Genomic DNA, 15,127 nt, shown 5'->3' with positions numbered 1-15,127 from the left:
GACATTTTTGCAAACGATTGAACGATCAAACGATCGTTATCGTTCAAAAAGAGTTGCTAAATGGATACCCCCCCTTTAGTGTGAGAAGCTTAGGGTCTATGTACTAAAAATCACGGACCAGCCGCGATTATTATCTACCTAACTCGCTGGGGATATCTTCATCTTCATTTCTAATAAAAATATCCCTGCCATGTACAACGGGGAACTCGCAGGGACAGTGGTTGCGGTAACCGCTGTCTCTCAGGAGTTATATCCCTGGCATTTAGGAGAAGTCTTTCCCGGGGGAAGCTGACATTACATATGCGCACAGGGTCAGCTTCCGGGGGCTGCGGGGGAGAGATCGAAAGTCCTCTCTCCTGCCCCTGGAGCCCCCATAGGCTTACAGTAGTTTACACTGTAAACTTCGAAAAGCTGCGTTTGTTTTTTTTGGAGTTTAGTACATAGGGGTCAGATTGTAGTCCCCATTGATAAAAGAAAAAAGGGGACTGCTAATTAGCACTTTGCAGAGATTTCTGTGAAATCTCCTGCATTGTGCTTTTAGTACATAGGTACAATACATAAAATTATGTTTCTACATAATTTTATGTAACAAACCGATTGATACATAGGTCCCTTAGTCTTTTTTTGTAGCAAAAAAATCTAAACTGATATTCTATGTTTTCTTCTTCTCACTGGACTAACAATGAGATTATTAGACCTGATCAGACTGCCTGCTGTGTAAGGCTCTTATAGACAGACTATGAACCTGCGTGAGCTCAATGGGGGAGGTTTGATTCCAGACGATGTGTGTGGACAGCTCCGCACAACCCTCATTCTACACTGATTTTCCATAGGTGCGCAGGAAAATCAGCGAAGACTTTCTACCATAATCAATGGTAATGTGGGTTAACCGGCCTCGTGGTGAAGCCCAGTGGCGCATTGCTGGGCATTGAACCGACCCTATAAGTACAAATTATTGTAACCAAAAAAAATGTAATTTTAGAAATACTAAACGCAGGACATGAATTTATGACTCCTGGACTAGTTTAAATATAATTAACATTGTCTTGTCAATGTAAAGATCACTTCACCACACGCACAAAGAGGTATGTGTAATGGGGCCATGGAAAAGCTAAGTGAAAACATGCTCACATTAGTTCTTAGACTTCGCAGCTATGACAGTTCAGCAGTAGCGGGTTTAGGAGACAGGCAGGTTTTCTGCAAATAATGCCTACTTCAGCTGGGTGCTTCCAAAATTGTCTCAGATATTTGGTGAAAATGCTAACGGCTATGTTTAGCACCTTAATACATTTCAGTAATATTAACAGTTTATAAATGCACAAAGACACATTGCACAGCCTTAACAAACTCACCCACTGCATTACTTCTGTATACATATGTATAGGCGGGCACTGCATGTTTTGAAGTACTGGTTCTAGTTAGTTGGAGATGAAGGGAATTGAACCCACTATGGTAGAGGTTCCCAATCTCTGCAATGACAGTCCATGTTTTAAGGATATCTGTGCTTGAGCACAGGTGACTTAATTAGTGCCTCAGTCAATTTGATTTAAGCATCTGGACTTGAGCATTTGATATCCTTAAAACTTGGATTGTAATGGCGGGATTTGGGAACCTCTGCATTATGGAATTCTTCTTTAAGTCATATATTCCGACTGGAATGTCAGGGATTCTTTTTGGGCTTCCGAGATAGCCCCCATCACCTGAGAGAATTGGCAACTATCACTGCTCTCCCATTACTGCGTCATGATGCAGCGATGACTCGAGTCGATACGCCCGCCCTTGTCATTATGTCAATGCGCTCCAGTGGGCAGGGTGGAAGGATATGATTATCAACACCACGACCCACCTATCCTGACTTGTAGACCTGCCTTGTGCATCTCCCAGAAGGGCAGGGCAGAGAGTTGGCTAGTATGATTTACAGTAGCACTAAAGGTGCCCACACACACAGCGATCTACACACGATCCCACAATGTGTGCGATTTCCCCTGAACTCTCCCCCGGTAGCTCCCCCCGGTAGCTCACAATTTGGAGTAAAAAATGTCCAATCTGACTTAAGATCTATCATGCATCTAGTGCATTGTGTCCCTGATTGGCAAATCTGCCCTACAGCATGGCAGATCTGAAGATGCGATGTTCGACGAGTGGGCACGTGCATCGGCATCGTGAGTGGACACTCACGATTTTGCCATATTTTACACGATTTGTCAATATTTGTCATATCAGATGAAAGTGGCAGTCTTCACTTTCTTTGGGAGGAAAGCCTTTAAATTGAGTAGTTTATAATTGCTACTGGTTTTTGAGGATGCTTGTTCCAAATCCAAGTCACTGACTTGCATCCATAAATTGGCTTCTTATCTTACCTGGGAGGGCACTGCTGCTCAAATCCTGTACTTTTTCCTAATGTAATTCAGAAGTGAAAAAAAAAGAAAGAAAGTGGTCTTAGCATTATATTTGTAACAAATTCTTCCCACTGGTGTATCCACATAGCTATGAACTAAGTCACGCCTTGGCTAGTTACAAAGGGGGTTTATACACTGAGAATTGATGATGGAAGTTGCTGTACAGATTTGCAGAGTTTAATTTACCCGTTTGGGGCCCAGGCCACCAGCAGACACAGTTTTTCCATTTGTTTGTACTTGCACAGTGCATGAATCTACGTCTCTCTTTTTCCCACCACACTGGTTGCTAATCTTTTCCCAGAGTGCCGCCTTCTGTATATGTGATGGAAACTAAAGGAAGATTATTCTGACCTCTGGATCAGCCTCAGTAATTTCCTGGTCAACAACCAGATTTTCTTATTTTTAAAATATGTTTAAATGTATTTTAATCGCTTCCAGTTTTGGTTTTAGCACTTTTACAGATGTTGTTTACTTTAGGCATGTCCAAGTAGGTTTAGCCTCCTCCTCCCTACGTAAAAACAATCTTTGCTGCTTCTGTTATTATGAGCCGACTCTTCAGTATAATCATGGTGCATAAGTAGTAATGAGGGTTGAAACTGAAAGCATTATATATATGCAGATATCAAAATTAAAAAATTATGTATTATTTTATTTTTGAAGTAAGGGATCGGAATGCATCTTTCAGTCATTCTGATTTTACACGGCAATTTTGTTCAACAGTAACTTGTGGGCAATACTTTCTTCTCCTACAATCGCATTACAAGTTATTTCCCTAAAATGGCAGAGACTGCAGACCTTTAAGGGAACACTTTGACCAGACTACACAGTTGAATTAGAAAGCACCGATTTCTATTACCACCTCCAATGTTATAAACCAATACTTTCTCTACACAAGCAGACATGTTTTTGTGCTAACAGGTATGTTTTTCTGAAGGCTATTTTACAGATCTGTGGGATATGGCAGAAAAGGTAACGAGGGTCCCTTGCCATGGAAAATGGGACCATCCTAATCTCCAGCTTACCTTCTGTACATGTTGTGTAACCAACTATTCTTCTGCTATCTGCACATGGATGTCTCAACGCTACTTAAAGCTTAACATTTCCATAACAGAACTTTTTTTTCCCTCCTCCAGACTCAAAACGTCCCCTGGAATGTCCCTCACCGTCAGTAACACCACTATTTCCTCAGTCTACCAAAACCTGCTGCCTTGTTGTCACACTTGACTCCACCCCCTGATTTATTCCTTATGGTAGAGCTTAATTCCCCTTTATGCTAGGGACCTAGACGTGACGTGCAGTGAGGTCAGAAGTGCGATTCCATGGCCATAAAGTCCACCTAAACCAGAACGTTATCCCTTTGCGGGCTTGCTTCACCTGCCACACTTCGGGAACGGTGGCTCGCTATGTTCACCACAAGATTATATTCCACCTCTATGTCCACGTGGATGGTAGGGAATGACGCTGGACAGTAGCTGATGACATCAGGGTCCTCACAGCGAAGGGCATCTAGACTATACCTATTCCTTATAGCCAATCTCTCTTCCAGCCCTTTTACCTCCACTTTAGAGATATTGCCAGTATAGATCCCTTTCTTATCCAAGATGCTACCAAAACTCCTATTCACTCCATCATCATCTCCCACCTTGACTACTGTAACCTTTTGCTATCTCACTTGAGTCAGCTTTGTCCAATTAGAATGTACACAATCTCATGAGCCGCCCCCCCATACTCTGTTTCCATGTATGTTTTCATTTTATCTGTCTTATATGTCTGTATTTCATGTATGCCTTGTTCTTCGCTACTGTCCAATGCTCCAGAGCACTGTGGTGCATTATAACTCTATGATAATAACTCATGGATGTGAATAGGACGTCTGGAAGTATTCTAAAATAATGAGTCAAGCTGTGCAGGCTATATCCTCTATCTTCACTGCTTCTGTAGCTACTGTTTGGACATTGGGCTGGATATAATTATTGAAGCTATTCGAAAAGTTCTTAAAAGAGGAGTCCTCAGTAAAGCCATTGCAAGGATTAAATAATGGACATGGATCATGACAGAAGCATATATAGATAGGACTCTGTAGTCTAAATCTATGGTTCTCTTAATGAGGATGCTAGAAAATCTTTATGGCTTCATGCTTGGAGTAACATCTGGGTAAAAGCACAGCTAGCACTGCCATTAGGAAAACTTGGGCATCCGTCTCGAGCACCAATGGTTAGGGGGTGCGTAAAACACTGAATGAATGGTATAATGTCACTCATCCATGTCTCCATATGTTGTACTGGCTGTTGACATGTAGGAGAAGGCAGCGCACAGCTTCTTACTAATGAAGTTAGCTACTGCTCCTTAATGTCAGTCAGGGTTGGACTGGCCCACAGGGATACAGGGGGAATTCCCATTGGGCCCCACTGCCTGATGGTCCCACCACTTGCACTAATGTCAGGTTTCAGATTGTACACTTGAATTATATATTGTTACTCTATTAGAGGGTCAGCTATATGGTCTCTAATATATGTGCCAGCCTCTGTGGGGGCTGGCCTCAATCCCTGTGGTAATTGACCACACCCCAAAGCATGGGCCCATACCACTGCAGTCCACTGGTGGGCCCTTTATGCTCCAGTCCGACACTGATGTTAGTGATGGACTTAGGGCAGTGTGTCCCAACTGCAGTCCTCAGCGACCCCTAACCGCATGTTTTACAGTTCTCCTCAGTATCACACGCATCTTTTAAAATGTGTCGGCCAGAAATGAATACATCTGTGCTCCAACTAGGAGATCTGGAAGACATTCACTGTTATGGGTCCCTGAGGACTGGAGTTGGGAAACACTGGGCTAGACCAATGGCAATGGGCTATGACAGCATTGCCCAGCATCACAATCACAGACTGAAGGGAGCAAGAGATGTCGCCCCACCCACTTCCTGTCAAGGTAAGAAGCAGCAGCACTGAGGGGAAGGAAGGGACATTGCACTCTGAGGAGGTGGGGTGCCAAATAGGTTGCCCACAGTGCTTTCACTAGTCCTGGGTTTTAGGTGGACAATTTTATAAAAAAATTGAAGGGGCATAAGAATTAGCAGTTGAAATTATTGGATTGCCAGTGGTCACAGTGCTTCGAGGAAACGGAATATGGATTGCCACAGTTGCTTCGCTTAAGCTATAATTCACTTTGGGATTGTGGCTTCATCCAAAGAACAAATATAAACGTTAACATATGGTACAATGTGCCCTCTTAGTAGTTATTGTCTGACTGCCAGATGGGGGTGGTGGTGAGGGGACTAAGGGCTTGATTCACTACGGATTGCTATTGCGATCATGACTGCGATTACGCACGCAGGTCTGCTGTGAAGATATACTAATGAATGCAATCACTAAGCCGTCGCACAGCCAGCATAGAGACTACCACTACCGTTATCTCATATCTGTGCTCCCCAGAGTCTGTTTACAACACATAAACCAATAGAGAAAGGGAAAAGGACTCTTTGTGGGGGCACACAGTAGGTATAGAGTTTTTGGCTGAAATGGCCTTCTAAAAATTAACTTTTATTGTATTTTATTAAAAGTGTGAACAACTGTAGATAAATCAACAAACAAAAAGACAAGCATGATAATCGCAGTGCCAACTCACACGTGCACTGCGGTGGATGTGCAGTACGCACCATCGGCTGATCTACCTACGCTGTTGCAGTTGCGATCTGTAATGAATCAGACCCTAAATCTCCATCTTGTGTTAAATAAAATCTAATGTGCTAGGCTTTATAGTTTAAAAACTGGTAGGCTTCCTGGGGGGATTGGTATGAGAGACCACCGGACCTATGTCCGACTGTTCAAATACCGACAGAGGAACACCGGCAGCATCCAAATCCAGATCGTAAGTATTTTAACTATTACTAACCCTTCCCCCCCCTAACCCTCCTTTAGGGGTGCCTAACCCTATCCTCCCCCCTAGTGCCTAAACCTAACCCCCCTTCCCCGCACCCTAAACCTAAGACTCCCGGGGTGTGCCTAACCCTAACCTCCCCCCGGGGGTGCCTAACCCTAACCCCCCCTTCCCCTACCCTAACCCTCCCGGGGGGTTTGCCCAACCCTAAGTCCCCCCATGAGCCCTAAACCTAACCCCCCCCACGGCTGTCTGCGCCCGCCATCCAGTTTACCTTCATTCAGTATGCTGGCTGTCAAGCTCCCGCCGTAGGGATAATGATGGGCATCAGTATTTCGACGGCTGTCATTAGTCCCCTGTCGGGATTAGACAGTCGGGAAGCCGGCGATCAGCATTTCGACTGTCGGCATCCCGACTGCATACCTTCCTGGGATACCATATTATTCTTATACATTGTAAGCGTATATATATTGAGACTGCGAAATTAGTGAAAAAATGCATTATCATTTTGAAGTATGGATTTTGTTATGAAAACCTATGCGTTCAATCCTGCTTTTTGCAAGTTTGGAATAGTGCATTAATTCAGAAGCAAGAACCACAAAGTGTTTGTGGTCTTCATAAAGAAGATCACATTTGCTTTTAGTTCACTGAAAAAAAACAAAAGCAATTTTGTTTTCAATTTATTTGCTGTGTTAGATGAAGCAAAAGACTTAGGTATATTTGCTTAAGGGAGAGTTTTTAGAAGTGGAGATGTTTCCCATAGCAACAAATCAGATTCTAGCTATTATCTTCTAGAAGGTGCTAGTTAATTGTTAAGTAGAATCTGATTGGTTGCTATGGGCAACATATCCATTTCTAAAAACTCTCACTTTAGTAAATATACCCCAAATAGTATTTTCAGAAAATGCAATGACTTAAAAAACAAAAAAAACAAGATATAACTTGTGTTGGGTACTTCATCAAATAATTAACGATATTGATATCGAGATGTGACCAGTGCAAATGTAAAAATTTTTTACTTTGCTCAGGACTGAGAACCCTCAGCAGCGAGCAGGTCAATAAATATGCTCCTTAAACAAATATCAAGATACCATAAAATAAGTGTTTTCCTAGAACTCCTACCAACCAATCTATGATTCATCATGATGTAATATTCTACTCCTGTCCTAATGTGTTCATTATGATAAAATATGATAAAATACCTTGCATTCTCTTCCAATTAGTGCACACACCCATTTGGTGAATAAAGTATGTGTCATTCTGTACTGTGGGCTCTTGGGTATAAAGGACAGCATCATCCAGTGAACTTTTACAATGTGCTTTCAGTTCCATCGAACCTGTTCTTCTAACCCTCTGGATAATATTGTATTCTAACTTTCTTGATGAACCAATCAGCTATTAACTTAAAGATACCAACCAGTTTCAGTAATCCCTAATCCTATCTATAGGAGGAGAAATAACATGCATAATTGCAGGGGTGTGGTATAAAATGTCGGTGTTTGTGGTGTCGACGTGTGCTGAATGCCGACATTCAAAAGGTCATCATGGATGGGAGGTCAACTTGTCAAATATGACATAATGTTGACATTGTGATTGTTGACAGTCGACATGTCGACTATGCAGAATGGTATGTACAAGGTGAGTACCCCTAAAACTAATCCTAAAATCCTGAAAAAAAAAATATCTGTCGACATTCACAATGTCAACATTATGTCATGTTTAGAGATGGATGTACTGAGCCTTGGAGAGAGATAAAGTACCCACCAATCAGCTCTTAACTGTCACTTTTTAAACACAGCCTGTAAAGTGACAGTTAGGAGTTGATTGGTTGGTACTTTATCACTCTACAAGGCTTAGTACGTACATCTCCCTAATGTCTGCGTTCTGTCAATGTTGACATTATGAATGTATACCAGTTGCAGGCAGTATATATCCTAAATAGCAGCTTCCTGGCCAGTCTTGATAACCAAAGTTATTGTAGGTTTTTGCTCTGCAAACAAAAAAGCATCTTTAGTGAGTACTTTTTCCATCCTTTACATGAAGTCTCTATACTGTGTAAATGTAGCATTTAGATTGGGCCATACAGAAACATTTCATTGCCTATTTCCCATTGGGGAATTTCCATTGTTTATGAGGCAAATGAAGAAAGTGACTAACTGTATATATACAGTACAGTTTTCTTCAGCTCTTCGGCTTCAGTCTGTGATGAAGTTTCCAGCCCACCTGCTCTGTGTCAGAAATATTAACAATGCGACAAAGGGTGAGATCTTTCTCTTTATTATGAGAAGTCTACGGATACCTTCGTTTTGACTATCGTACTTTAGTAGCTTCATGTTGCAAATAAAAAATAGGTTTTCCATTGAGAAACAGAGAATCCAATCTTCTGGGGGGTCTTTTTGTTTGTTTTTGTTTTTTTATTGACAATTGAGAACTTTTAAGGTGCATACACACACAACGATTTTTTATCGTTTATCGTTCAACCGTTGAAAAATGTGTTCACTTTCTAAGTTAAAACGATCGATGAACGATTATCGTTCATGCGTGTTCACGTTTCTATTTTGTAGTTTGTAGTTCAGTCAGACTGACCAACTCAACAATTTTCATTAAGGGAATATGTAAAAATCGTTTGTAGTTCAAAAAAATCGTTCATTACATTTAGTAAATGAACGATTTTAGTAAATGATTTTCGTTCATTTTTCCCTTGAAAAAATGAATGAAAATCATTTACTAAAATCGTTCATTTACAAAATTGTTGTGTGTGTGTGCAGCTTAAATCTGATCAAATGAAGGGTAATTGTACAGGGGAAACTGAGGCACTGATTCCCCTTTAGTTACTTTGTTTCAGTTTCTAAAATACTTCCATGTGTCTGAACCATACCTACCGTACTAATGTGGGGGGTGGGTGTGCCTAATGGCCGACATTTAGTATTTCTTGCCTCCATCTTCAATCACACACAAAAAAAAATAGGAATTGCTGAAGTTAAGGGATAACAAAGACAGACGTCTTCAGTTTCTGTTTTTATTGCAACAATTAATAATTATATAGGAAAGCAGAAAAAAATAGAGACCTAATACTGGTGACCCGGGCCTGTCAGGTCCATGGCTTTGTACCCAGGGCTTTCCAAGTAAACTTTGGTCATTTTGTGGACTATCCCACAAATATGCTTTATTACATAGGCCCCTTAGGAGTATACAAGAGGTTGGAACAGGTAAACATTTTTTATGCTTTCTGTACTCTCATTGTAACCCTTCAAAACCCTTAACTCACATCCCCTCTCCCAGGTGCACAATTTTGGTTGTTAACCTGATTTATCAAAGGCCATTCCCTTCATTTACACCCTTATTAACATCTCTCTAGCATGTACCATGCAATCCCCATTATCCACTCACATTCTTCTTTCATCCCAACATTTACCGCCACATGCCTCCAACATCAGAACTTCTCACTCTCCACTTTTACTGTGAACTCTGAAATGGTAGAGTTGTCAGCAGTATCTGTGGCGTATTCAATTCCAATTTCCTCAGCCTTCTTGCCGTTACAGAAATGTGGCCATCTCCTTCTCTGCTTCATACACTTCCCGGGAGCGGGTGTTTGACAACATGGTGAAGTAGGTTCCTGACTCTCTCCTGGCTCAGTCATCCATCTGTAACCCATTTTTTCCTTCACTTTCACGTCCACACGTCTCTTTTCTCTGCCCCACCTCAATTATAGGCTTTGTTCTGCAAGCTCTGTGGCCAGCCTCTCTCACTTTATATCTACTGACCTTCCCAATATCATTCTAAGAAATCTCAGTATTGCTATCGACAACCCCATTGAATGTTAGCACTTGGAGCAAGAAAAAAAACTGACTTCCCCAAGTCCTCAATGCACTCGCCCTACAGCTCCGTTGCCCCCACTAAACATTTTTTGCTGACTTATTTGGTTTTTCTCAGTGGATGTAATTTTCCACCCACCTTCTGCTGTTCCTGCTCCATCTCCAGCTTCTCCAACTTAGCTTTCTGAGTCTCAGACTAAATTCTCTTTTTCTTCTGCCTCACAACAGCACCTAAAGGATCTCAATCTGATCCCTTCTAAACTTCACTCCTCTCAACTATTACCACCTTCTCCCGCACTAATGCTACAGCCACTTTTTACATAGTTGTGCCACAGTCCTCGTCAGTATACTCCAACCCTGACAACCAAATAGACCCACCATCTCCAAAAGCACTCACAATATACTGAGCTACACTGCCCTCTCTTCTACCAAGCAAACCTACTTCAAGTCTGTAAACTCCACGCAGTCGACCAACTCCACCATCTATATATAAACTTCAAGTCACTTTTCTGCCTACCCTTCCTGCCTCATTGCTCACAACTTTGATCCCAATCTTCAAAGACAAAATCAACACCATACTGTACATCAGCACCACATGCAAACAATACCTACCATAGATACAACTTCAGGGCAATATATTAGAATTCATAAATTCATACTTCAATGTGAATCAGGGCAGTCAAAGTAAAGAATGGTCAGAGGTAGGTACCTGTGGCAGTAAGCAGGAACCACAGATCAGGATGTTGGTGTATATCAATTCAGGATTTCAAAAGGTCCCTTTTATGTGCCAACGGGGATTATGCCTAGGAACAATACAGCTCTACCTATCCCTCATTCTCCAATGAGTCTACATCCCACTTATTTCAAACATCACTTTATTCATGGAAGAAACAAAGATACAGAATCTTTAACAAAGTGAGAATGACCAGAATAACCTTTATTTAGTATTTAGTTAGGTATATAGAAAGTATTCACACTCCCTGTGCCCTATGGAATGACACTGATATATATGTATTTTAAAAAAACAACAACTTTTTATTCGTATACATTGCTTCATTTTGGTAATTGACACGATTATATATGAGGAGTTGAATATCTTGAATATAACAAACATGTTCTCTATTTTCTACATATAATATACATTTTCTGATTTAAATCTTTCATAGGACTCATTCTCAGAAACATCAGTATTACGGGGGGGGAGGTGTATGGTACACTGCTTAGCAACGCCCGATTCCTACCTCACAGCATCCTCTTTTGGTCCAGACTGCTTCCTCTCTCCCCAGATGTTGACATTTGGAATCAGGATGGGGCCAGCTTTTCAGATGGCAGCTGATTGGTCCTGGTAGGTATAAATAGCATCTTGCCTCTTCATCTGAAGTGGTGATAATCCCTGCTTGCTGTAACTCAGCTATTCTGAAGCCTGATTATTCACTGCTGTCTCATTTATGACTTATATCTGAATTTTGGATTTTGCTGCCTTCCTGCCCTGACCTTGGCCTGTTTCTGGCTACTATCTGTCTACAGCCAGCTCTGACCTAGCATTGTTTAACCACTACTGTATTTATTTCACCAGCCTTTACCCAGCATTGTCTACCACTACAGTCTGTCTACCAGTTCTGATCCAACTTGGTCTGACCATTATTAATCTGCCTTCTGTTACTTGGGTTATTGCCCACAGTTGACCTCTGATCTACTTATCAAGTCTCCTGTTTCCTCAGTGTTCAGAGCTGTTGCCCAGTACTGAGTTATCTTGTATAGTGTTATGTCCATTGCTAAACCTCAGAAATACAGTATCTTATGGTGATAAGCCTCTGTTACTTGGCGTTTTAGATCTGGGGGCATCTGAGTACCGGTATGTGTGTCTAGATTTGTAAGAAAGGCAGCTATCAAAGTTAGAATATTGTTCCGAATAAAAAAAATCTTTGTTCTTTAGGGACTTGTTTACAGTTCTTAGGACACTGAAGAACCCTCCATTTAACTGTAGTGATCCATTTTTACAAATTAATCCAGGAGATCTGGTCCTTAGAACTTGTTTGGAATTTTTATATACAGTAGCTTCCAACTATTAATCAGGATATTATTTTCTACTTAAACTTAAACTTTGCAATAGTGAAAAGGAATTATGGTATAACATATTTTTGTAGAGCTTAGACTCTTTCTTTGGAGATAACCAAGTCTTGTAGTAGTTAGATACCCTGTTACTACTAGTCCTATATAAAAATATGCCATGTATTTACACGTTTGAAATATTTGCATAATATGGTTACAGATTCCGGGAGCTAATCATCCAGCTGTCTGTACTGCCGTACACGTCCCTCTTATTCTTAGGATAGGTTAGACGATGTACAATGTGTAATGTTAACATATTGCCCGGTCATCTGGTTGGGCATACACACTACGCAAATTGCACAAAATCGCTACAGATATCTCCTCTTCTGCCGTGCATGTACAGCAGATCAGACGATGCGAGGAATGACGCACAGGAGAGCGCAATAGTGTGTACACATTAGACAATGTGAATGATTTGTCATTCATTAGACAATGTGAATGATTTGTCATTCCGATTCAGCTCAAAATGACCAATCCTCCAATTTATCGTCTAGTGTGTACCCAGCCTTAGAGTCTCCCAATTGTCTTAATGCTCAGACCCTCAAAAGGGTGTGGCATATAAAAACTGGGCGTAAATGTAATTATATATGATCCTGGGTGTGGCTGGGATGGATATTGGTGGGTTTTGGACAGATCTATTCTGAGGGTCTATGGCACACTGACATCTGCAGTCACAGAATAATTGCCTAATGGATTAAGATTTAGCACCGCTGGTTTAATTTAGCGATTAACGGTGAGCTCGTTATTGGGTAGATTTAACTATATTTGGTGTGCTACCACTCAGAGAAATGACAACTACCAGGGCATTACTGAAAGCAGTCTGCCTGGTGCCAATGCCCAGTGCACAAGCCTGAGGAGGCGATACCTATTGGTAAAGAGGTTCCCGTTAAGGTTTGCTCATTCAATTAATCCTGACATGGCATTTGACTTTGACAGTCCTCATGTGCTCCATATCCCCTTATAGCACAGAATGTTATGGCAGCCAGCCAGGGCACCATCCTGAATGCGTTACTCATATTCCCTTGATAACTGTCGTCCCACCACGATTTGCTTTGTTTCATTCTCCATCACCAATAACAACAGTTTTACATACATGAGATAAACATATGAGCAGGAGATTAGCACAGTACCTCTCCTTTCTCTGTAATTATTTATACTCTGTTCCACCCACACTGGTCCACAGATTTGTCCTGCTGCTTTACACAAAGTGTATTTATCGTGAATGACGTGTAACTGTATTTTAGGATGGGGTGAGAAGGGATCGCAGTGAGGAAGGGGAATCACTGTAGTAAATCAGAAAAACAATGAATGTTTCCCTATCAGTCATTAGTGGAGACAGGCTAGGATAAGGTCCTCTTACAAGAGATATGGGGCCCATTTATTAAGGATCTCATTTTGCAATGCGATCAGGGCATGCAGTACCGCCCATGATCGCATTGCAAAATGCGATCATACCGGCCGAATGTATGACCCGGCACATGCAGGGAGACGGGCTCCGAAAAGAGCCCGTCCCTGCGAGGTCGCCGGAGCGCATTCCGGGCTACTGCGCATGCGTAGTCCCGAGGACTGCACATGAGCGGCGCCCATTGCCGGCGGAGGGATCCGGAAGATCTCTCCGCCGGCTGAAATGCGGTGAGTGCCCATAGGACACAGCGGTTAACGCTATCTTCAGATAGCGTTAGCTGCTGGGGTCAATATCGGGAATGCTTCGCATTCCCGATATTGATACATTTGGCAGCATCGCATCCCCCATAGAAACCTATGGGGGAGGCGGCTGCCGGTGGCAATGGAGGGATCGCAGCAGGTATCGGAGATACCTGCTGCAGTCCCTCCTTCCTACATTTGGGGGATACTTAGTATTTGAGGTAAACCCCCGAAAACAGGTGTTTTCAGGGAATTTACCTCAAATGCACTTTGATAAATGGGCCCCATAGTAGGAAAGCTGGGCGTTGGGAGCACTTAGTCACGGGGGGGGAGGGTGTTAGGTTTAGGCTAGGGGAAGGGGGGGGTTAAGGTCACACACCACTGGGGGGTAGGCTTGGTTTAGGCGCCCACCTGGGAGGGTTAGGTTTAGGGTGCAGAGAGGGTGGGTTAGGGTTAGGCACCCCTGGGGGGAGGTTAGGGTTAGACACTAGGGGGGGAGGTTAGGGGGGGGGAGAGGGGAGGGTTAGGGGATCTTCAGCTGCCGGCCTTCTGGCATCGGTATTTCATCCGCCGGGCTTAGGTCCAGCGGTGATTCATACCGATTCTGTCTCAAAGTGTAGCTGCAATACAATTGTAACTTTGTATATCTAAGTTATACATAAGCATACGGTAGTCTGTGGTCTGTGTAAAAGTTTAATACCGCTGTCCCCTTGCAATGTATGGGGTGCTGCAGTTGTGCTATTTATCAAGCTATGAAAACTAAAAGTGTCTGAAGCTTGGCTTGATGGCGAACTCCATCCTCAGAGGATGACGTTAGCATTATCTTTCCTACGGTGAAAATATCCTTTCAGTCCATCACAGTGCGCAGAAACACTGCCAGGATAGAAAACGGCAATCAGCGGCAATATTTGCTGGGAAAGCAGCTTATTGTAGCAACTTTCTCAACCTGACTATAATGATAAATAAGTAATAAGGAATGTTAGTTCTTGGGGACATAATTTTGCAGTTTTTAATAAAAAGCCCCCTCTGCATTCCTTACAGTACAGATACATTCTAGGGGACGAATTCAGGGCCTGATTCAGAGCCGGACGCTCTGACCAGAACGCTCGCTCTGAATCAGGGCCCTCCTACCTGAAAATGGAGCGGCCTCATGGACGCTCGCATAGCTGTGGGTCAAGACCATCGTGACATTGGGCTTTGCGATGAGACCTTGCGGTAGTGTCTCGCTGCCGCAAGCCCAGGAGTGATTTTGGCTCTATCAGAGCCAAAATCACCCCCACT

Source organism: Taudactylus pleione, unplaced genomic scaffold (assembly GCF_031769625.1).
Source record: "Taudactylus pleione unplaced genomic scaffold, aTauple2 ptg000619l, whole genome shotgun sequence".
Classification (NCBI taxonomy): Eukaryota; Metazoa; Chordata; class Amphibia; order Anura; family Myobatrachidae; genus Taudactylus; species Taudactylus pleione.
This window is presented reverse-complemented; position numbering follows the sequence as displayed.